The sequence below is a fragment of the Miniopterus natalensis genome, chromosome 6, assembly GCF_054644295.1.
Source record: "Miniopterus natalensis isolate mMinNat1 chromosome 6, mMinNat1.hap1, whole genome shotgun sequence".
Lineage (NCBI taxonomy): Eukaryota > Metazoa > Chordata > Mammalia > Chiroptera > Miniopteridae > Miniopterus > Miniopterus natalensis.
In genome coordinates, this window is record NC_142086.1 from 46,434,577 (window position 1) to 46,457,074 (window position 22,498).

Consider the following 22,498-nt stretch of genomic DNA (forward strand, 5'->3'; position numbering starts at 1 on the left):
GATACTAAAATGAGTTAGAGACATTACAAGAAAAGAAAATGGCAAGCCATTATCTCTAACAAATATAGACACAAAAACCCTTAACAAAATACTAGCAAATCAAATTTACTAACATAGAAAAACAATTATGTATCAAGACTACATAGGATTTATCTTGGGAATGCAAAATGGGTTTAACATCCAAAAATCAACTAATATATTATTACCATATCAAAAGAATAAAGAACATAAACCTTTATTTCTCTGTAAAGATTTTTTTTAAAAATTTTTTTATTGATTTTTAGAGCGAGAAGAAGAGAGAGAGAAACGACAACGTGAGAGAGAGAAACTGATTGGCTGCCTCCTGCACGCCCCCTACCAGGGATCGAGCCTGCAAACCAGGGCATGTGCCCTGACTGGGAATCAAACTGGCAACCTTTAGGTGTATGGGATGTCACCCAACCCAACTAAGCCACACTGGCCCAGACATAAACCTTTATTTTTTGTAAATCATCTCAGCAGATGCAGAAAAACATTTTATGAAATTCAACTTAAACAATAAAACTACCCAACAAATTAGGAATAGAAGAAAATTCCCTCAACCTGATAAAGACGATCTAAGAAAAATCCTGAGCTAACATTTTACTCGATGATAAAATAGTGAATGCTTTCCCCCTACAAGACAAAGATGTCTACTTTCGCTACTTCTAGTCAATACTGTACTAGACATTCCAGCAAGAAGAGTTAGGCAAGAAAAGAAAAAGCATTAACATGAAAAGAAAGACATAAAATTATCTCTATTTGCAGATGAAATGATCTTACATACAGAAAACCCTAGAGAATCCACTAAAAAACTACAAGAACTAATAAACAAATTCAACAAGGTTGCATAATATAAGAATATTATACAAAAATCAACTGTATTCCTATATACTAGCAATGAACAATGCAATAATAAAATTAAGAAAGTAATGTCACTCATAAAAGCATCAAAAAGGATAAAATACTTAGCAACAAATTTAACAAGAGGGGTAGAAGCCTTGTACACTGAAAAACTTTAAAACATCATTCAAAAAAATTAAGAGCTAAACAAATAGACATCTGGTGTTCATGAACAGGGAAACTTAATATTGTTAAGATGAAAATATTTTAACAAATTGATCTGCAGATTCAACACAAACCATGTCAAAATTCCAACAGTGGCTTTTGCAGAAACTGACAAACTGATCCTAAAATGCACATGGAATTGCAAGGGACCCAGAATACCCAAAACAATCTTGAAAGACAAGAACAAAGTTGGAGAATACATACTTCCTGATTTCAAAACTTACTACAAAGCTACAGTAATCAAGACACTTGATAGTGGCATAAAGTTAGATATATAGATCATGGAATAGAACCGAGAGTCCAGAAATAAATACCTACACTGTGGTCAAATGATTTCTGGCAGGGTGTCAAGACAATGTAATGGAGAAAAAAATAATCTTTTCAACAAATGGTGCTGGAACCAACAGATACCCATATGCAAAAGAATGAAGTTAAAAAACCCCTTCCTCACATCATATACAAAAATTAACTCTAAATGGATTTAAGATCTATATGTAAAAACTAAAGTTATAAAACTCTTAGAAAATACAGAAGTAAATCTTTGCAACCCAGGATAAGGCAAAACCTTCTTAGATATGATTCCAAAAGTACCATAAAGAAAAGAAAAAAATAGATGAATCTGACTTCAAGTTTCTCAAAATTTAAAACTGTTACAAAAAGAATAAGTACTTAGGAATAAGTACTTAGCAAAAAGAATAAAGCACTTAGGAATAAGTTTAACCAAGGAGATAAGAGACATGTACATTAAAAACTACATAACACAAATGAAAATAGTTAAAACACAAATAAATGGAAAGATACCCCATGTTCATGGATTGTTAAAAGGCCTGTACTATCCAAAGCAATTTACAGATTCAATGCAACCCTATCAAAATCCCAATGGCCTTTTTTACAGAACTAGAAATATAATCCTAAAATGTGAAAGAAACCACACACAAAAAAAACACCCAAATAGCGAAAACAATATAAAAGAACAAAGCTGGAGGCCTCAAATTTCCTAATTTCAACACATACTGCAAAGCTACAATAATTAAAACAGTATAGTACCAGCATAAAGACAGACATACAGACCAATAAAAGAAACCTAACTCAGAAAAGACCCATACATATAAGGACAAACTGATCTTCAACAAGAATACCAATACTAAGCCATAAAAAAGAATAAAGTCCTAGCATTTGTAACAGTATGAATGAACCTAGAGGGTCTTATGCTTAGTGAAATAAGTCAGAGAAAGACAAATACCATACGATTTCACTTATAAGTGGAATCTGAAGGACAATATAAACGAGCAAGTAAAACAGAAACAGACTCCTTGATACAGAGAACAGACTGATGGTTGCTAGAAGGGAGGGGGATTGGGTGAAAAGGGTGAAGAGATTAAGAAGTGCAGATTGGTAGTTACAAAATAGTCATGGGGATTTTAAAGTACAGCACAGCAAATATAGTCAATAATAATGACTATATATGGCACCAGATGGATAGCTGGAAATATCAGGGGGGAACACTTTATAAAGTATGATTGTCTAACCATCATAGTAACCACTATGCTGTACACTTGAAATTAATACGAAATAATATTAAACGTAAACTGTTAATTTTTTTAAAATGGAAAACAATTTTTTAAAAGAGTACTAAGAATATACAATGGATAGGCTTTTCAACAAATGATGCTGAGAAAACTGGATATCCACATGCAAAAGAATGAAAATGGAAATGGACCCTTACCTTATACCATATGCAAAAATCAACTCAAAATGGATTAAAAAAGACTTTCTTAAAACTATTAAACTACTAAAAGAAAACTTAAGGGGGAAAGGCTCATGACATTGGTCTTAGCAATGATTTATTGGCTATGACTCAGCAATTCCACTCAAAGGTATATACCCAAGAGAACTAAAAGTAAATGTTCACATAAAAACTTGCATAAGAATGTTCATAGCAGCATTATTCACAGTAGCCAAAAAGTGGAAACAACCCACATGTTGGTCAACCGATAGACAAATGTAGTAGTATATCCATACAGTAGAATACTACTCAGCAATAAAAAGGAGTGAACTCCTGACATATGCTACATAGTGCAACATTATGCTAAGTGAAAGAAGCCAGACATAAAAGACCACCTATTGTTATGATTCCATTGATATAAAATGACCAGAACAGGCAAATTCGTATAGACAGAAAGTAAATTAGTGGTTGCCAGTGGTCAGGACAAAGGGGGAATGGAGAGTGACTGCTAATGCACAGACATTCCATGGTCATTAACTGAAAATTGGTATACAATAAAGTCTCCCCAAATTAAATTATAGGTTTATTCTATTCCTATCAAAATCCTAGCAAGACTTTTTTTGTAGACATAGACAAGATTACTCTAAAAATTATATGAAGAGGAAAGAAACCATAATAGCTAAAACAATCTTGATGGAGTGGGAGGAATACTCTATCTGATGTTAAGACATATTATACAGTTATAATAATAAGACAGTGTGGTACTGACAAAGAGATAAACACAGAGATTAATGAACAGAATACAGAACCCAAAACAGACCAACAAGAATACGCCCAACTGACTTTTGACAAAGGGCAAAAACAATTCAATGGAGGAAGAATAGTCCTTTCAACAGTGCTGAAACAATTAAACATCCATAGGTGTTAAAAAATAAAATAAAATAAAAAATACACCACAACTTTTTACGAAGATGGCACTGAAAGAGAAAAAGGAAGCCCCTACCCCTCCCAAAGCTGAAGCCAAAGCAAAGGCTTTGAGGCAAAGAAAGCAGTGCTAAAAAACATCCACGGCCACACACACACACAAAAAGATCTGTACATCACCCACCTTCTGATAGCCAAAGACACTGAGGCTCCAAAGGCAGCCTAAATATCCTGGGAAGAGCACACCCAGGAGAAACGAGCTTGACCACTATGCCATCAAGTTCCTCCTGACTACCAAATCAGCCATGAAGAAGATAGAAGACAACAATACACCTGTGTTCACTGTGAATGTCAAGGCCAACAAGCACCAGATCAAACAGGCTGTGAAGAAGCTCTATGACACTGACGTGGCCAAGGTCAACACCCTGATCAGGCCAAGGTCAACACCCTGGTCAAGCCTGATGGAGAAAGGAAGGCATATATATGTTCTACTGACTATGACGCTTTGGATGTTGCCAACAAAACTGGGATCTTCTAGATTGAGTCCAGCTGGCTAATTCTAAATATAAAAATTTTATACTGTAAAAACAAACACACACAAAACAGAAGTCTTGACCTAAACCTCACAGCCAAATACAATTAATTCAAGATGGATCATTAATTTAAACATGGAACTTTAAAACTTTTAGAAGAAAACACAGGCAAGATCCTTTAGGACCTAAAGAAAAGGGTTCTCGAACTTGGCACCAAAAGTGTGCTCCATATAAAAGAAAATAAGCCAGACATCATCAAAATAAAAAAACATTTGCCCTGTAAAAGACCTTATTAAGAAAATGAAAAAATAAGCTTTGGACTGAGAGAAAATGTTTGCAAACCATATAGCTGACAAAAGTCTTTAAAGAATTCTCAGAACTTAACAGTAAAAAAATCTGATTATCTGATTTGAAAAGAAGCAAAAGACATAAACAGCAAATAAGTGCATATAAAGACATTAAATATCATTAGCCATTAGGGAAATGCAAATTAAAACTGTTTAAGATATTACTATGTACCTATTAGGTCAGCTACAATTAAAAATAGCAGTAACAACAAATGCTAACAAGGATGATGAAAATGTAGATCTCTCATCCATTGCTGATGAGAAATGTAAAATGGTACAACTATTCTGGAAAGACAGTTTGGAAGTTTCCTATAAAACTAAACATGCACTTGCCGTACAAGCCAGGAAGCTCACTCTTTATCTCAAAGAATTATATATAAAATCCTGTACATAAATGTTCATAACCACTTTATCCTTAATAGCAAAATGCGGAATATACCAAAAGTCCTTTGACAGGTGAATGGTTAAACAAAGTGTATATTAATATACTGTTATATACTATTCTTGAAATGACAAAACTATAGTGATAGAGAGAAAAGTTTGTCAGGGGACAGGGAGGGGTTTGAGGTTGGGGTGAGAATATACAACGGTAGCAAAAGGGGTTTTCTTTTTTTCTTTCTTTCTTTTTTTAAATATATTTTTATTGATTACAGAGAGAGGAAAGGAGAGGGAGAGAGAGACAGAAACATCAATGATGAGAGAGTTATTGATCAGCTGCCTCCTGCATGCCCCTGACTGGGGATAGAGCCCTTAACCTGGGCATGTGCCCTGACCAGGAATCAAACCCTGATAGCCTGGATCCTAAGTCGACGCTCAACCGCTGAGCCACGCCCAGCTGGGCAAAAGAGGTTTTCTTTAGGGTAATGAACAGTTCTGTTATCTTTGCTGTGGTGGTAGTTACATAAATTTATAAATGGGAGACAACTGCATAGAACTATACACACAAAAGTGAATTCAGGTTTAAAAAATGGTAAAAACTGAGTAAGTTTAGTTAACAGTAATGTGCCAGTATCGATTTCCTGGTTTTGATGTCTTACTAGAGCATTATAAGATGTCATCACTGGGGGAAAGCTGGATGAAGGATATATACATATACACATACACTAATTCTGCAACTTCTGTTGAGCCCATAATTATTTCAAAATAAAGTTTTTTTGAAAAATGAGAGGGGAGAAAGGGGGTGGAGGTACAGGTGTACGAGATATCGTAGGTTTGGTTCCAGACCACCACAGTAAAGCGAGTTGTAATCCTTTTGCTGGTAGAGGGTCTCGCCTTCGATTTGTTAAAAATGCAACATCTGTGAGGCCCAATAAAGTAAAGCACAATAAAACAAGGTATGCCTGTATGTATGAAACAACACTGGCCATTAATTGCTAACTCCTGAAGCTATTCTATTTTTCATCTACTTAAATTTTTCCATAATAAAACTTTAATGAAAATATAAGAAAGCCATATATCAAAATATTAATAGCAGCTTCTCCAGTTGGTGATTTTATTTTTACAAATATTCATTTTAAATTTTTTCTATACATTTCTTACATAAAACAATGTTTAAAAAAATCTTTGCTCACATGGTCTTCTGTCCTCACTGTTTTACTCATGTTTTTAAAAAGTAGCACTACAGAAAAAATATTTAAACATAGAAAGAACCCCACTGATACTTCTTCCTGACAATACAAAGCTTTATCTGAATATATTTCAACAGCCAATTTTTATTTCACCCAATTACATTTCACCTGAAAGTTCCATTATCTTTTTCCAAAAATTAGCCAAAACACTCTTGCTAGAATAGATTTACAATCAGCACAATAACTCACTATTATAGTGATCCTCACATTACAGATCACATGTCTAAGTTCAAGACACCATAAGACGTTTTAACAATCCCAGTTGGGTTTGCACTTGCAATGTTGCCTAAAGTATCATTATTAACTTTAAATTTTGTTTTAAAATTGCATGTGCTCTTTTTAAATTTTCAACTTTTTAAAAAGCAGATACTTAAAAGCTGACAGTGATTACACAACCATGCTGAAAAAAGTTCAAGAAAAAGTAACAATTCACTGAATACTGAGATTCTCATGATGTAATTATTTCTATTTTTATTTGATTGACTTGTATATCAAGCAAAAATGATACAATACTATTTGTTTCAGTAATAATTTAAATTAATTTTAATTAAATTATAATAGAAATAACAAGAGACCTGAGCTCTACATTATCTGTGGACCTTGGGTAAGTCACAATCTCTCTGAAGCCATTTCCTTATCTACATACTGAAAAGGTTATAGTTGTTAATCTTCCAGCTCCAAAATCCTATATAATGAGACTCTAAAATATATTGTTCATAACCTTTGACCCATGATCATTCTAATGACATCTTCAGAAAAACATTTATAACAGATGTGATACAGAAATGTTATTATAAATATTATAAGTATATAAAATAAAATATAATTACATAATACTTAATTACAATTAGATTGTTATAATACTATAAATAATACTTATATATTTATTATTTGGGAGAATGTTATTCTCGATATATTAGATCAGAGTTTCTCAGTATCAACACTACTGACATTCTGCACTGGAAAATTCTTCGATGTGGGGGCCATCATATCCATTTTAGGATGATTAGCACCTACCCACTAGAAACCAGCAGAATCCCCCAGTGCAACCAAAAATGTCTTCAGACATTGGCAAAATCACTTCTGGTGGAGAAACTCTGGTATTAGATTTAAAAATTTGAGGGTTCTTTGGAAATGGGAAAAAGGAAGAAGAAATAGTGCTTTTGTTTTTGCAATATAGGAGGAAAGGCTAGCAATGAACAAAACAGAAAGGTCCAATTGCAACTCAAACACTATAAAAAGAAAAGGTACTTTTTTGTATTAGGCTTACTGAAAAACATGTTAGCCAAATATTGTTGTGTGGATCTAATACAGTAACAAGAGTGAGAATAATAGTATACATACAAAGCTGAGGAGAAAATCCACAGGTATTCCATCCTCAATAAAACCAAAGTTGTTTTTTTAATCAAAGATTATTGAAGTTAACATAGTTATTATTCTCCCTAGCATTTGTGAGGAGGCTAAACATTCTCAAGTTACCTGCCATTCACTAACCAGTGAGAATACCCGCATGAAAAACACATCCACCCAGTTAAATACAAAAAGCATCTATTTGTTTTAATGAAGTGTAAATGGGCTACAAACGCCATGAAAAGTTAACACTGAGGAATATCCTCAAATTCTTTATGTATTTAAAGAAAGGCCAAAAACTTTCAGTGGAGAAACTACATTTAAATATTAAGACAAAAAATTAAACGTTCACACATCCATTTTGGGGCTCTTTAATACTCATTATAAAATCAACTCAGTCATTATTTTCCACCAAACAGATAAATACACAGTTTCCTTAGTCTATTCTTGGATAGGTCACCAGACTGGGAATAAGAGACCCAGAGTCTATTCCCAGCTGCAAAACAGACTGGTAATCTCAAACAAATTATTCACTCAGGTTAAGGTTCTATACCCGTATCATGCTGACAATACTGAAAATCTGCCCAGGAACATGCACTGAGAAACCCAGGACTTCCTCCTACACCCAAAGGACAACTGCAAACGTATTTTTAGATTTTTAAATCTAAAAATCTGAATAGCATTTTATTTATAGCAACATTTAACATACTTGAAATTTCAAAACTGTGTGATGCCTTTACCGTTGTCCTCTATAAAATTAATAAGAAATGCTTTTTTTAATCACCACACCCGATTTTGCAAAACTCTATGTAAAACTACACAAATTATAATTATGCAAAACCAAAAATAAAAGCTGTTTTTAATTCAACATCTTGGGAAGGCTTTTAACTCCATCTAGCTTTTAGTCTACTACACAAGTAGTTCTTTCCTGGCACTGTAAGAAGCACTTCACGAAGTCTGGAAAGCAAAAGTCTGCCCCGTAGTCTAAATCTGGAAAGGCCTTAGCGCTGTTCTGACCACTAAACATGCAGATTTCACTAGCGCAACCGATATGCAGATACCTGCGTACATTTTTGTGCTCGTCACACCAAATAAAAAACTGTCTATTAGACCAAGTTACCCGTCTGACCTTTTCGGATACCATAAAACTGTAAACAATGCAGTCCCACAGAAGCTGGGGGGGGGGGGAGGTGGTGTCTATTAAGGTTCGGCAGCCCCCACTGTCAGGCAGACACTTGTTAGCCGCGGAGGAGCCACTCACAAAGTTTGCCATCTCGCCGCGGGGAAGGGGCCTGACCGCGCCGCGGGCCCTGACCCGGAAGACCAGCGTCTGGCAGGCCCCACCACCCGCTGAGGCCTCGGGAGAGGCAGCCACCCTCAGGAAAAGCCCGGCTTCTCCGCGCCCCGCCGCCTGCTGCACTCCGGCGCACTAACGCAAGCGCGCACTCACACGCGCACACACAACAAAAGGAAGCGGTGCGCGCAGCGTGCGGAGGTTTGGTCCCGGGCTCAGGGAAACCCCACCCCCGGCCCTCACAGCGCCGCGGGGCCCGCTCACTCACTGGAGCGCCCCGGAGGGGCCGTGGGGGCGCGGATCCCGGCAGTCCGCGACAAGCGGCTCCGCTCGGCTGGGCCGCGCTCGCGGGCGGTGCCGGTGGCAGCACTGCGGCTCCGGGCCCACCACGCGAGCGGCTCCGCCACGCTGCGCCGCCCGCCGACAAGCCTAGCGCCGGCGAAATCCCGCACGCGCGGCTGTCGGATCGGGCCTGGGCTCCAAAAGCCCAGGGAACGGGAGGGCTCCCTACCTGTCGGGTTTCTTAAGAAATAAACCACTATGCATAATTACCCTTGGTAAAATTCCCCAACCCTACAAACCGTGGGATGTTTAAGCGCCCCTTTTTCTTAACTGAACCACTAATCAAAAGTAGAATCCAACACAACACTCCTTACAGTAAGAAATCTCTTGCAGTAACCTCTTCCTTAAGCCTTCCTATCTTTCTTCTCTACGCCTCAATTTACTCATTTTAGTTTCCCCTTGCCTTCCAGTTTTTAACCTAAAAACTGCATTTTCCCAGGAGTTTTTAACCTAAGAACTGCATTTTCCCAAAGTAATCTTCCCTAAACCATCTTTCCAACTTTATTCTTTTGAAACTTACTTTTCTAATAAGCTTCCTCATAAACACCTTCCATCTCTCACCTATTCAAAACGTTATCAAATACCGCATTTGTTGTCTGTTCCCTCATTCCCTGAAAGCTAACTCTGCAATTGAACACACAAATTTGCCCCAAATTGCCCTCATATTTTGTGAACCTACTTCAGAGACCACCAGTCAGTGAAAACCCCATTTCCTAAGCATACCCCCAATAACTCGACAATGATCTTTCCAAACATTCTCCACCAATTTTATGTGAATCACTCATAACCTACCGTGCCCATTTCCTTAAAGACTAATTATAGAATCTAATCAAATTAATACATTACCTCAACCATTATATGTATCTATACATGCAGGTCTGTATGTGTTGGCAAGAACACATATGCAGAATATCATGTGTATTTCATTCTAATTCCTTGGATACTGACTCCTCTCAAATTTACAAGGAAAACTCCATGCCAACCAAGATTTCCAGGCATCCAACCCCTATCTTGTTAAGTCACTTATCTATGTTAAATTAATATAATTATCACTAACACACTCCCCATTTCTACCATAATCATTCCCAACACTTTCCGTAAGATATCCATCATTAGTCTAACCCAAACAATCCACTCAAATATTCAGAATATGCCCCTATCCCCCAAGGCCTAGCTATGTTTGAAGCTGGTCCTAGAAATAATTCTAGACGAAATCAGGGGGGTTATAGCAAAGATTGAGTTGAGCAAAGTGACATCCCTTGGCCCTCTTAGGCTGTCAAAGTTCTAGATCCCCACAGGCCTTTCATTATTAAATCTGGAGGGTCAGAAAGTATACTTTGCTCAGAGGCTGAAAGAGTTATTAGTTAATCGTGTGAGGTATACAATGCAAATACAAAGGGTATGAAGCATACAGTACTGGTACCTTCATGGTTTAAAATGTCAGTTGCCAGGACCACAGCAAGGCACTGATAGAGAACTCAAAAACCACAGTTTGGTAAGCCCTTGAGAATCAAATCTTTGATAGTACATAGTTAAAGCTGACAGAAGACAAAGTCTAACTACTACAGAACTGGACAAACAAAAGTTTGAGAGCAGAGAAGCAAAAGAATATGAGACCTGGTCTAGGTCTTAAATATCATCAATGGAAGATGATGAAGGTTCCAAGCCCTTAAATGTTCAAGATCTAAAAACAAAACAAAACAAAACAAAAAAAGTGTTTCCATTTAGCCACATTTTGTTTTGGAACTGGCAAGATAGTTCCTTTTGAGATATTCAATAAATGACAATTAGAAAAAGGACAAGAAAGCATTTCTATAGAATTGTGCAACTGGAAGTCACCCATACCCAAGTAATAAATGAAATGAGAACACAGAGCAAACCAGCCTCCTTATAACTGTAAGAAATATAACATTAAAGTCATTTAGACAAAAAAGAAAAAAACTACAGAGGCTATTTTAGATCCCTTAGGACACCTACTTCTTACCTTTCACCCATTCTTTCCACTTTTTACCTAAAACTCTTTATGTATACAAATTACCACCACACAATTTTTCCAGACAAGTTTGATGCAGTTTTGAGGCACTCAAGTAGAGATCAAAGATCTCATGTCTCTATCATTTATGCTATTAAAAAAATTATGCATATGTACTATCACCTTTATAACATCATGGGTGGCAAGGACTGTCCTTATATATGCACAGAGAAGAAATAGGCTCCTGGCATTAGTTATTTCATAGGTAGCACTGTTTTCTCCATATTTTCTCTGCTATAAGCTACTCACATTTCTCTTCATCTTACTCTTGCTCCTATTCAGGTCAACTCCAACCTCCTCATTCTTTTCCATATTACCCATTTAGTAGCTTCTATCAGCTTGTTCATGTTCTTTGTCAACAAATTACCCCATGTCTTTTGCCTTTCGTATTAGTACACCTTTACCTCATCTTATTTTTCTTTCATTGTCTCATTTCTAATCCACAAATCTCTCAGTAGAATTTTTATCAGTATATTACATATGAACAGTTATGACTTTGAAGTATAATTAAGTATAATAAAGAAATTTAAAGAACTGGTGAATGTAACAAATTCACCTATCTCCATCCCAATGCCACTATCATCTTTTGCCTGGACTGTTGTGACCACCTCCTCATTTTATCTCAAGCTTGGCTTTTCCTGGACAACCTGCTTCTCTAATGACTTAGCTATCCATTCTCCTATTCCTTCAGTTTGTTAAGGGACCAACTGCTTCATGCTCCCCAGGGACACTCCCACTGTTCTCAATCACTAAAAAAATCTCTTTGCAATTCACATTATTCACTTAAACCATTCCATCTGCAACATCACCAAGCTCCACAATACTTTCCCACCTTCCTTGCCCAAAGATTTCAATTCTACTTTGTCCCAGATTCAGCCATTATTCTCAGTGACTTCAAAAACAATGCTGAAGAACTTTCTACACCCTGACCTTCTTCAACTCCTAAAACCTCCATCTGTACTTCACCCACGCATATATATATTGAAAAGAGGTCATCAACTGGAAGTGCTGTACCACTAAGTGTAACTTCAGAAACCCTTTCTTTTTTTAACCACTTATTTTTCTACCTGTTCTTCACCTCCTTTTAGCTTCACTTGTCTTCCTACACAATTTAAATCTGTCCATCAATCATTTTAATACTGCCCTCTCCAGAATATCATGACCTCCCATTATATTCACCATGTATCTCCCCAATGATAATCTTCACCATCTGTTTTCTCCACACCCACCCACACACTGGGTGTTAAGCACCACCAGAGAGCTATGAAATAATTTACAACTGATTTACTCTAAATACAACTCTCATCTCATTGATCCAAATCATTTATATATTTAAATAATTAAACCCATCAAATACTCAATCTATTTCATGAAATTCCCCCAAACCACACCTTCTCCACCTACCATCAAATACTCTTGACAGCTTCTAAAATTCTGTATCTTCATCCACTTACTTCTTGCCTCCAGTTTTGAAAAAAGAATTGTTCTCTCTCAAAATAAACTCCTTAGTACAATTCCTAAAGTCAATTCTTCCATATTAATCCAATCCACTTAGTCCTTTACCCACACACACACTGGCCTCTGAATCATTCTCTTGATGACCACCCTCCCCTCAAAAAAAATTCCATGTACCTATGACCCACCACCCAAGTCCTTATCCTATCTTTGGCAATGACACTTGAACTACCTTTGGTTTATATCACTGTACCACAAGTTTCTACTCTGGTCTCTTTAGTTGCTTCTTCTGTCTCCAATGATTACTGGTCCTCTTCTTAGCCCAAATAGTGGATATTTTGCCAAGTTCTGTCCTGGAGCTTTCTCTAATTCTCTTCCCCTTACAGTCTCATCTCTAACCACTGCTTCTACATTTCCATTTCTCATATGGTTCTCTTCCCCCAGGGCCCCAAAATAGCCATTAAACCATTACCCTCTGCTAATCTAATTTATTCCTGAGGAATTAGAATATAATGATTTCTTTTTAACTAGATTCTTCAAATATTGCTTCAATTAACACTTCAATTGTCAGTCCAAATAATTTCACAGCCATCAGTGTCCTACCAAATTCAGAATTAGTAGCTTCAATTATCAACCCTATGTACGTATTCTTTAGTGGATCTCTTTCCTCAGCTGAATCCAGTATTTTTAACTCCCGCTAGAAAATTCCCCTTGGAAACTTCCACAGGCGTCTCACACATTGGTCAATGTGTCTTAAAACTAAAGTAGCCATTTTCCCCCCACAAAATAGTTCTGCTAACTGATCCAACAATCCCTGTTAATGGCACTACCATTCTCAGTCACCATGTTAAAAGCCCTAGAATTTACCATAATTGTTCTTGTTCACTTTTTCTCCAGTTTCCCAAGAGCCCATTTGCTGTCAAATCCTCTGATTCTTTCTTTGAAGTATTTCTTATATCTATCCCTTTCCTTTTATTCCCACTACCACCATTCCAACTTAGACTCTCAATACTTCAAGCTTATGTCATAGCCTTCTAACTTTGTCTCTTAGTCACTAAGTTCTCCCTTTGCAAAACAAAAACAGGTCACCACATTACTATTCTTGAACCCACCTATTTCCCCACTCTAAAATCAGCAATGGCCCGGCCGGGCGTGGCTCAGTGGTTAAGCCTCGACCTAGGATCCAGGCGATCAGGGTTCGATTCCCAGTCAGGGCACATGCCCGGGTTGTGGGCTGCAGCCGATCAATGACTCTCTCATCATTGATGTTTCTGTCTCTCTCTCTCCCTCTCCTTTCCTCTCTCTGAAATCAATAAAGATATATTTTTAATAAATAAAATAAAATAAAATCAGCAATGGTCCCCCACTGCATATGGAGTCAAGTTAAAACTCCTTAGACTTCCAAAAAATAGAAACTACTTGGCTGCCCAACAATTATGAAACAAATACACTGTAGTATATTCATATAATGGAATCCCAAAAAGCAAGGAAAAAGAATGAACTACTGCTATATGACTCATGGATGAATCTCACAGACATACGCTGAGCACAAGAAATCACACACAGAAGAAGCATGATTCCACTTACATGAGATGAAAAAACATACAAAACTACTCTGTTGTAATAGAGGTATCAATAGTTACTTTTGGTTGAAGGAGACATCATCTTGGAGGTGACACATGAGGAAGGCTACAAACATGTGGAAATGTTCTATGTATTGAACTCGGCAGTAGTTACACATCATTGTATATCGAAAAAAACTCAACCTATACCCCTTGAGATTTGAGCACTTTATATAAGTTATATGTCAATAAGTACTTTTAAAACCAGTTTAGTCTGGATTTTTAGATGTTTCTACTACTTTACAGCTTTATTTCCCTACATTCATCAACATGAAACCTAAATTCCAGCTAATCGAGACCACCAACCTCTAAACATATGCAGAACTTTTCTCACTGCCACGCATATCACTCCCTCTTCAAAGAATGACAACTCTCACCATCTTGTCTACTACAATCCTAGTTATCCTTCAAGGTCTAAGCTACACACCAATTCCTCCACAGGATTGAACCTGCCATAGTACCTCTGTCATAGACAGATATGTACACACTTCTGTCCCTGATAAACTCCTAAAAGAACATGAACTGCATCATACATAAACATGAATCCTTCACAATGCATACCATATAATCTCGCACACATTAAGTATACAAAAATATTCCCTGAATGAATATACTCTGCAGTCCATCAAAAGCACCCCTCAATCTAACCCTGCCTTCTCAAACCCATCATCACTGTCTCCACTCAGAATTTCTCAGTTTACATTTAATCGTGCAACAAATAATTGAAATTGTAACTACTTACTCTAATGTACCCCACTGAACTACCCAAAAATACAATCCAATTTTAGCAGCTGCCTTTTGAATCTTTCCACAACTCTAAATTTCCATCTTCCCCTCTTCTCTCCATACAATCATATGCCACCCCTCATTTCTAATCCTGATGCTATCAAATTAATTCAAGTCCTTCTTAGTTTCTCCAGTAGCCTCCTAACTAAGCTTCTCACCTCCAATCTTACTCTACCACCACACTGCACCCCCCAATCTATCCGTACAGTATAGCTATTGTCAGGTTAAGTCACCTAATACACAGTCCTTGATTCAATTCTCAAAAAAGTTCAATGGCTATACTTTAATGATATATGTTAACATACTTTAATCCTCAAATCCTTGCCAGAAGGTATAATGATTATCAATTCCCTGATGAGAAAACTGAGTCTCAGAAAAGTAATCTCTCCATATCATAGCATGGGTAAACAGAAGGGCCAATACTAAAACCCAGCTTCTGTTTGCTTACTAAGCACAACACTACATCATATCAAAGACAAACTATTTATCTTAGCTTTCAAGGCCATCCATTTTCTACCCAACCCTCAAATAACTCTCTTTCTACCTTAGATCATGCCCTATTCATGAACTCTATGTTCAAAACTACAGGTGGTAATCAATTATTTAGTTAGTCCTGAAATCAGTTTGAGTGAAAGCCATCTTTTTATCTTTTTTAGCCAAACAGAATGGAAAACATCTGAGTATATCCAACATGGTAAGGACTGTTATTGTTACTGAAATTTTTTTATACATACACACAGACATTCACACATGCATGTATTAGGTGAAGATGTAGCATGTATTTCTTACTGCAGGTCATAGTAAAAAATTTTAAACTCACTACTCTCCACATCGTGGCTCCTCACCTCCAAACTTTGATTTTGCTAATCCCTCAGGCTGGAATGCTCTCTTTCCAGTAATTTCTGCCAGTCAGGATCCTATCCATCCCTTCCAAGACTAGCTAAAATATCACTTCCATGCCACTAAATGCAGTCCCAGGTTTTCCCTTAGTCAAATGTTTTTTACTCCCTTTTACTTCAGTAACATTCAGTATTTTTCTCATGACACATTTGTGATCACAGTGTAGTTATTTGTGCAAAAGTCCAGCCCCCTATTAGAATATAAATACCAAAGGATTTATTCCCGACTGCATCCAACAATGCTTTTGCATATAACAAACAGGCATTATCTGTGGACTAAAGAAAATTCATCCCATTATTTTCTGAAACCTCAGTAATAAATAAACATGATAAATAATTTCTACTATATTCTGACTTATCCTTCAAATAGTCTTACCATCTTCCTCCCCAAAACGGCCATTTCAAATAATCCTTTCGCTTCAATCTTCTCTTCCTTTCCTCTAAATATAACCTGTCATATATTAATCTTTTTCTTCTTTCGGAATCATATTTCCTATCAGATAACACCTTTCCTTCTCCACCTACTTATCTTTCACTTTATTCCTAGTTTTCTAACATCCATAATGATAGATCTTACAGTCTTTAAACAGATTTTTCTTTCATTTTCTCTTCAGTAGTCTTTTCAATTCATGTATATGCAGGTATGGACAAAAGTAAGTTTACAGCTGTGGATGCGCAAAAGCTTATTCTTGTATTATTTATTAATTAATTACTGTATTATTTATTTGTATTATTTGTCTTATTATTATTACTATTATTTCATATCCTTACTTATGACTTATCTTTTAGGTAATGATGGCTGGTAATTTAACCTACTTTTGTGCACCCCTATGTATTTGTCAGCCCCATTAAATCCTTTGTAGAAAAAGGCTAGTTGTGAATAAATAAATTGAAACAAACAGAAAACATATAGATAATTTAGATCTCCTTAATTATCTGAGGCACTTTCTCATTCATTCATTTATTCATCAAACATGTGTCTACTGGACATATGCCCTCAATTCTCTGTCTATTCTACTCTGTAATTCAGAAAGCAACGTTGATTAAAGCATGCAGGAAAATGCTAGAATAAGAGCCAAGTCGACTCATGATCGTCACACACAGAAACCAAGGAATTTGTGAGGTACAGGCTCAAAAAAGGAAAATTAAATTACACTAGACACAGATGGAAAGACACCACCACCACTACCCCACCCCCAGATGTTCTGGAGTGCTCAAAACCTACCCAGCAAAGGTGGATTTGAAAAGAAACAAATCAGTAGAAGTAGCTAAAATGAAACAGGCAGAAAGCATTCAGACAAAAATAGATCAGAACTCTAGGTTCACTCTAGGGCTGCAAGAGAAATTTGGAGCAATTTAGTTCCTCTCTTGAGATCCCTAGGGAATCCTTTCAAATATCTAGCTAAAGTATGGTACACTGAAATTCTTTCCCCAAACCTTAGCCAATATTCATTTCTCTATTCTTTGAACTCCTAAAGCACTTACTGTCTGTAAAACTCATTTGGGAACTTAATCATAAACTATCTTGTTCACTGTAATGAAACTATTAATAAACACACCCAGAATTTATTTACATATTAAAACCAGTGTGGTCCTCTTTTAAATATTTAACTTGGGAGACTACTACTTACTCATTTATTCATTCTATTCATCCAACCATCTGATGCATTTAATCAATATCATCTAGTACCTAACTAACTACATGTGAACTGTCACCATTGTTTAAAATATTTCCGACTTCCTCTTTAGGAGTGTTTTCCAAAGTCAGTGAGTAAGTCAACCAAAAAAAATCACTCCCATTTCTGTGACTCAGTGAATTTAAACCAAAACTATTCTTTATACACTCTACTTGATATCAACAAATCTTCAGCATTTCTTAAAATCAAACCTTTCAAACTAAAAAGATCCATCACCAATAAAACTATTCAGAATAACGTTATGGAAAAAAAAAAAAAAGGCAGAATAACATTATGCCCCGTATTCTTTGTAACTGTGCCATCCTGGAGGGATTATGAACTCCTAGAGGACAGGGACCATGTTTTACTCACCTTTATAGACTCCCTCCCACAACAGGTCCTCAATAAATACGTATATTGTATAGAATGTGCTAAGAGGGTCAGAAGGTAATTCAGAAGTTCTGAATACTAACTCTGTAAATTACTATCAAAGTACAAAAATTCTCATCGAAGGTATACTTTTGATATTTGTTATAAAAAATCAAGTTTCTGCAATCTTACACCAGTACTGAGTTAATTCAAACTGTCTTGCCCTTTCTAAAAGAATATAAGTATTATAAATTCCTTGAGGGAAGAAACTTCATCTAACACTTTATTATCTTAAAAATGAATTAAATCAGACATATTCTTAAAACAGCTAAAAATCTCCAGTCATTTAGGCCTGAGGTAAAACAATCCAAATTAAACCAGTCCCAAACTCCAGACCAGACCAGATTAACTCAGATTAAACTAGCCTCAGATTAGACTAGAACCTTTGGTCCCTCCCCTTCAATGTTTTTCCAGAATTGTTACAGTTCCATTCTAATCCATTCTGTCTTCTCCCCTTAAATCTAAAAACCTTCCCTAGTAGGATATCCCTTCTGTCCCTCCCTCCCTCTCTATTTCAACTCCTTTCTCTCTCTCTCCCTTTCTTTCTCTCTCCTTCCTTCTCCCTCCGTCTCTTCCTCTCCCTCACACACACACACATGTTGTCAGCAATACCCTCATAGTGCTCAACAATTTTACACATTCCCACTATTATCACTAAAACAATACTTTCTATTAGTCATTCAACAGGTATTTTACTAAGTACTTAAGAATCAAGCTATTGTGAGTATCCCCAGAGATTAAAGTCAATCTCAGCTCTAGAGCAGGTTACAATCTAGCCACCAATTGCAAAACAAAGAGAGAATAATTCCATAAACAAAGACAAAATTTAGCAGTATATAATCTAAATGTGAATGCTGTTTTTATTTAGAATAAGAGATCTCAAGAGGTGGGGTTAAAGACGACTTCCTAAAATGGGATCTTTCTATTCTCCCAATCTCAGTCACACTGACACAGTAATGTTGCACCTCATACACAAATTCCAAAAACCAGTATTTCATTAATCTTTCCTAATATATGAGCAACATGCCTTTTTCCACCATATTAGCAACATGTTCATAGATTAAGTATGTTAATTTATGTTTTATTCTATGTTTTTATTCTATGTTTTTGAAAAGGAGAAGCAGGAAGGGGATAGTGCTAGTGACACAAATCCTTTCCATTCACAGTAAAAAGTCTTCTGACTACTTCATAATGTCATTTTAATCAATCAAGAAATAATAGTACATGCAAGTAATTTTTGGACCTCAAGAGAAGCATGATAAGAACTACAAAAATTAATGCCTAGAAGTAATGGACTCTGGAAAGTGGAACTGCAATTGAACAAGTGAGATAGGCACTACTGCTTTTCATCATAAGCTCCCTCTGTACAATTTTATTTTTAAATTATGTAAATGTATTATTTCATATAATATAAAAAGGGGAGAAAAACAATAATGTAATAGTATCATTTAAAGTCCATAAACTTACAAAAATTTAAAAAACTGATAATACACAGTGCCAGTGATAAGGGAGGGGGAGACCCTCTCATACTATGACAATAAAAATGTAAAATATTGAAGCATCCCACAGGAACTGACATAGAGTTTTCCAAATTTAAAAAAAATAATCTGGATTATTTCTATTAAACATTTTTAATAAAATCCCTCTCCACTCTAATGCTAAATTATCACCCTCCTTTAGAGATACAGAAGTTGTTAAATGATTGAATTTTTCCATCCCTCTCCCAAATTTCTTTCCACCTTCTTCATTAATCCCTCCACCCTCTACTTCCATAAAAGGATTTTTCATACTAACCTCTCCTCAGCTGAATTAATATTATAATGTAATGTGTATAGAAGTCTTTCTTAATAACCCATTTTCAGGTGAATAAAGCTTTAAGAGTATGGTTCTAGCCCAGAGTTCCCTCTTGAAATCTGGTCTGGTGTGAACTCAGCAACTCCCATTAAGTCTTGGTCCATTTCCTGATATAAAAATGCTAATACTCCCTCCAACCTGGATTTAGAATCATCCAGTCTCTTCAGGTTCCCCTAGACCTCAAGGCAACCAGCCCTAACCTTGCAACTTAAGACCAAAACAGATATTCTAGATCCTCCATTCTGCTGGCCCACACTCTGTAGGCTGATGCATTTTCTTCAATACCACCAGCCCTTCAGTAAGAGTACACATTCAGAAGCTGTGAACAGCAAAAGGTCTCCTATCGGCCCCAGAGTTATGGAACAAGTCCAGTCAATTACACTAATTGGAGCTACAAAAGGAGCCTCCAAAGGGCCACCATGCATGGAATCCCCCCACCATTAATTATAACCCTGTGTACAGCAATCCAGGCTGAATAACATGGCACTAGTTCTCCTAGACCATGAAGCTGGGCCATGAAGAAGAAAACCGCCAAGTCAAGTAATTTCCATTCCAGCATTTGCCAGGATAGTGTTCATCCAGTCTCTGGTAAGTGATAATACTTCAAATTTGCTAAAATATAAACTCCATGACCTGGAGAATACCTGTGGGCCAGGTGTTTTCTTAAGATCTGTTCCTGAGATTCTCACATTCATTGGTGCAGGTCTAAAACGTCTCAGCCCAAACTACAGACTAAGGTTTAATTCTCAGTGACCCCCAACCACTGCCGGGAGTCACACTTACCAGATGTCATCTACAGAAGAGCCCAAACAGGTTCGGAACTAGGCCATCCCGGCCCATCTGGAATCACTCTTTAGTCCTTGGGCCAACATTTGTATTAATTCTACTATATCTGTCTATTCTATCATGCGTTCTCTTCATAGTCTCTAATTTTAGCGCTCCCTCTTGCTTCAAACGCTGTTCTTTCTATTCACGGAAATTCTTTATATTCCTTCTTTCCTTTCCTTAGAGACGCTTCGGGTTTTTTCCATAACGAAATACCTAATGTATCTGCACAATGAACAGCCCCCCAGAATCAAGACTTCTCCACAGCCATCCCCTGCATTCCTCCACCTATCCGACATTCTTCGCCCCGGCCTCTCTCCTTGTACACACTCCCGCTAGGTTTCCTGCAAGGATTCCCTTTCCTCCAACCCCTGCCCTTCCCTTCTCCCAAAGAACACTCAGGCAGCAACAGTGACTGAGGCCTGCGGTGCATAAAGCACTGCACCAGGCACCGTGGGCAGAGACCTGGTGTCTCTCTAGCCTTTTCACACCCACACCGGGCACCCTCCGGCCTCCCCATGCAAACATCCCACCTTCTTCCCTACCTCTGCCACCCCCCTCAGGCCTCGGAGGCCGCCTTCTCGCCTCTGCCACCCCCGTCATTATCCTTTCTCAACCCCCCAACCCACCATCCGCGCCCTGCTTCCTCCAGTCCCCCAGCCTGCTCCAGCGTTTCCCCGGGCCTCAGCCTGTCCCCCGGCCACCCCCAGCCTCCCCACGGCGCGCTCCCCCCGGGGTCAGGCCATTACCGCCGTGCGCTCCCCCCGCGCGCCGCCCCCTCCCCCTCCCCCGCCCTCCCCCGGGCCCGGGCCTGCCAGGCCGAGCGCTTTACCGCGGGCGGGCGCCGAGTCGCGCGGTCACCGACTGCAGACGGCAGCAGCTCCAACCTTTCTAGGGACCTTGAGAAGAGGGGAAGGGGGGAGGGGGGAGAACTTTTGCTGTAGCAGCTTCGGCAACTGCTCCCACCCCTGCGCCTTTCTCCTCTTCCTCCCCCTCCTCCTCCTCCTCTTCCTCCTTCTCTTCCTCCTCCCAGAGCAGTAGAGACGCAGACATTGCGGCTAGAGCGCCGCCGCGATCGCCGGCCCTGCCCGCGCGGTGCATTATGGGAAGCCCCGCACACGGGAAGCGCTCTGCTGCGCTCGCTCTCCCTGTTCCCGCGGCCGAGCTGGGAAGACCCAGCGTGGTTTCTGTCCCGGCGCCTGCGTGTCACCCGCCCGGCGTGGCCGGGGAGGCTGGCCTCGGCCACGAGTCCCCCGGGCTGCGCTTGGGAGGATAGCAGTTTGAAAAAGATCGGAACTGTGGAAAACTCTTTGAGCGGAGGTCCGCCTTCAGCCGTGATCAGTACCTAGCGCGCTGGGAAGCGGAGGACCCGGGGGTCGCGTGCGTTTCAGGCCCGGGGAGAAGGGCGGGCGCGGGGCGTCGGTGAAAGGTCATCGGCCAGCCTTTCTTAGCCTTTTCGTTTCTCCTCTCTTACCTGGCGCTCCGCTCTCCACCTCCGGCCGTTAGCCTCCACCACCCCAAATGCCGCCTCTTCCGGAAGCGGCGGCCCTGCGCCCTGGAAGGCGGCGAACCCCGTTAGTGTCCGCCGACGAGACGCAGCGATGCGGCCCCGGACCCCGCTGCGCAAGGTCTTACGTGGTATTTCCCGCTCCCTTCACCTGGGGCCCAAAACTTCTCCGTCTGTGTGGCA

General features: G+C 38.5%; 1 protein-coding gene and 1 pseudogene across 1 annotated transcript in view; one reads left to right on the forward strand and one right to left on the reverse strand.

The window, feature by feature from the left end:
• ZNF148 (zinc finger protein 148) overlaps positions 1-21,747 on the reverse strand; it is a 96,895-nt gene extending 75,148 nt beyond the window's left edge. The window contains exon 1 of the mRNA XM_087818194.1: positions 21,641-21,747. The gene's annotated coding sequence lies outside the window, so the exon portion shown is untranslated. The remainder of the gene's footprint in view (positions 1-21,640) is intronic.
• LOC148092896 (large ribosomal subunit protein uL23 pseudogene) lies at positions 3,775-4,274 on the forward strand (annotated as a pseudogene).
• Positions 21,748-22,498: the final 751 nt, after the last annotated feature.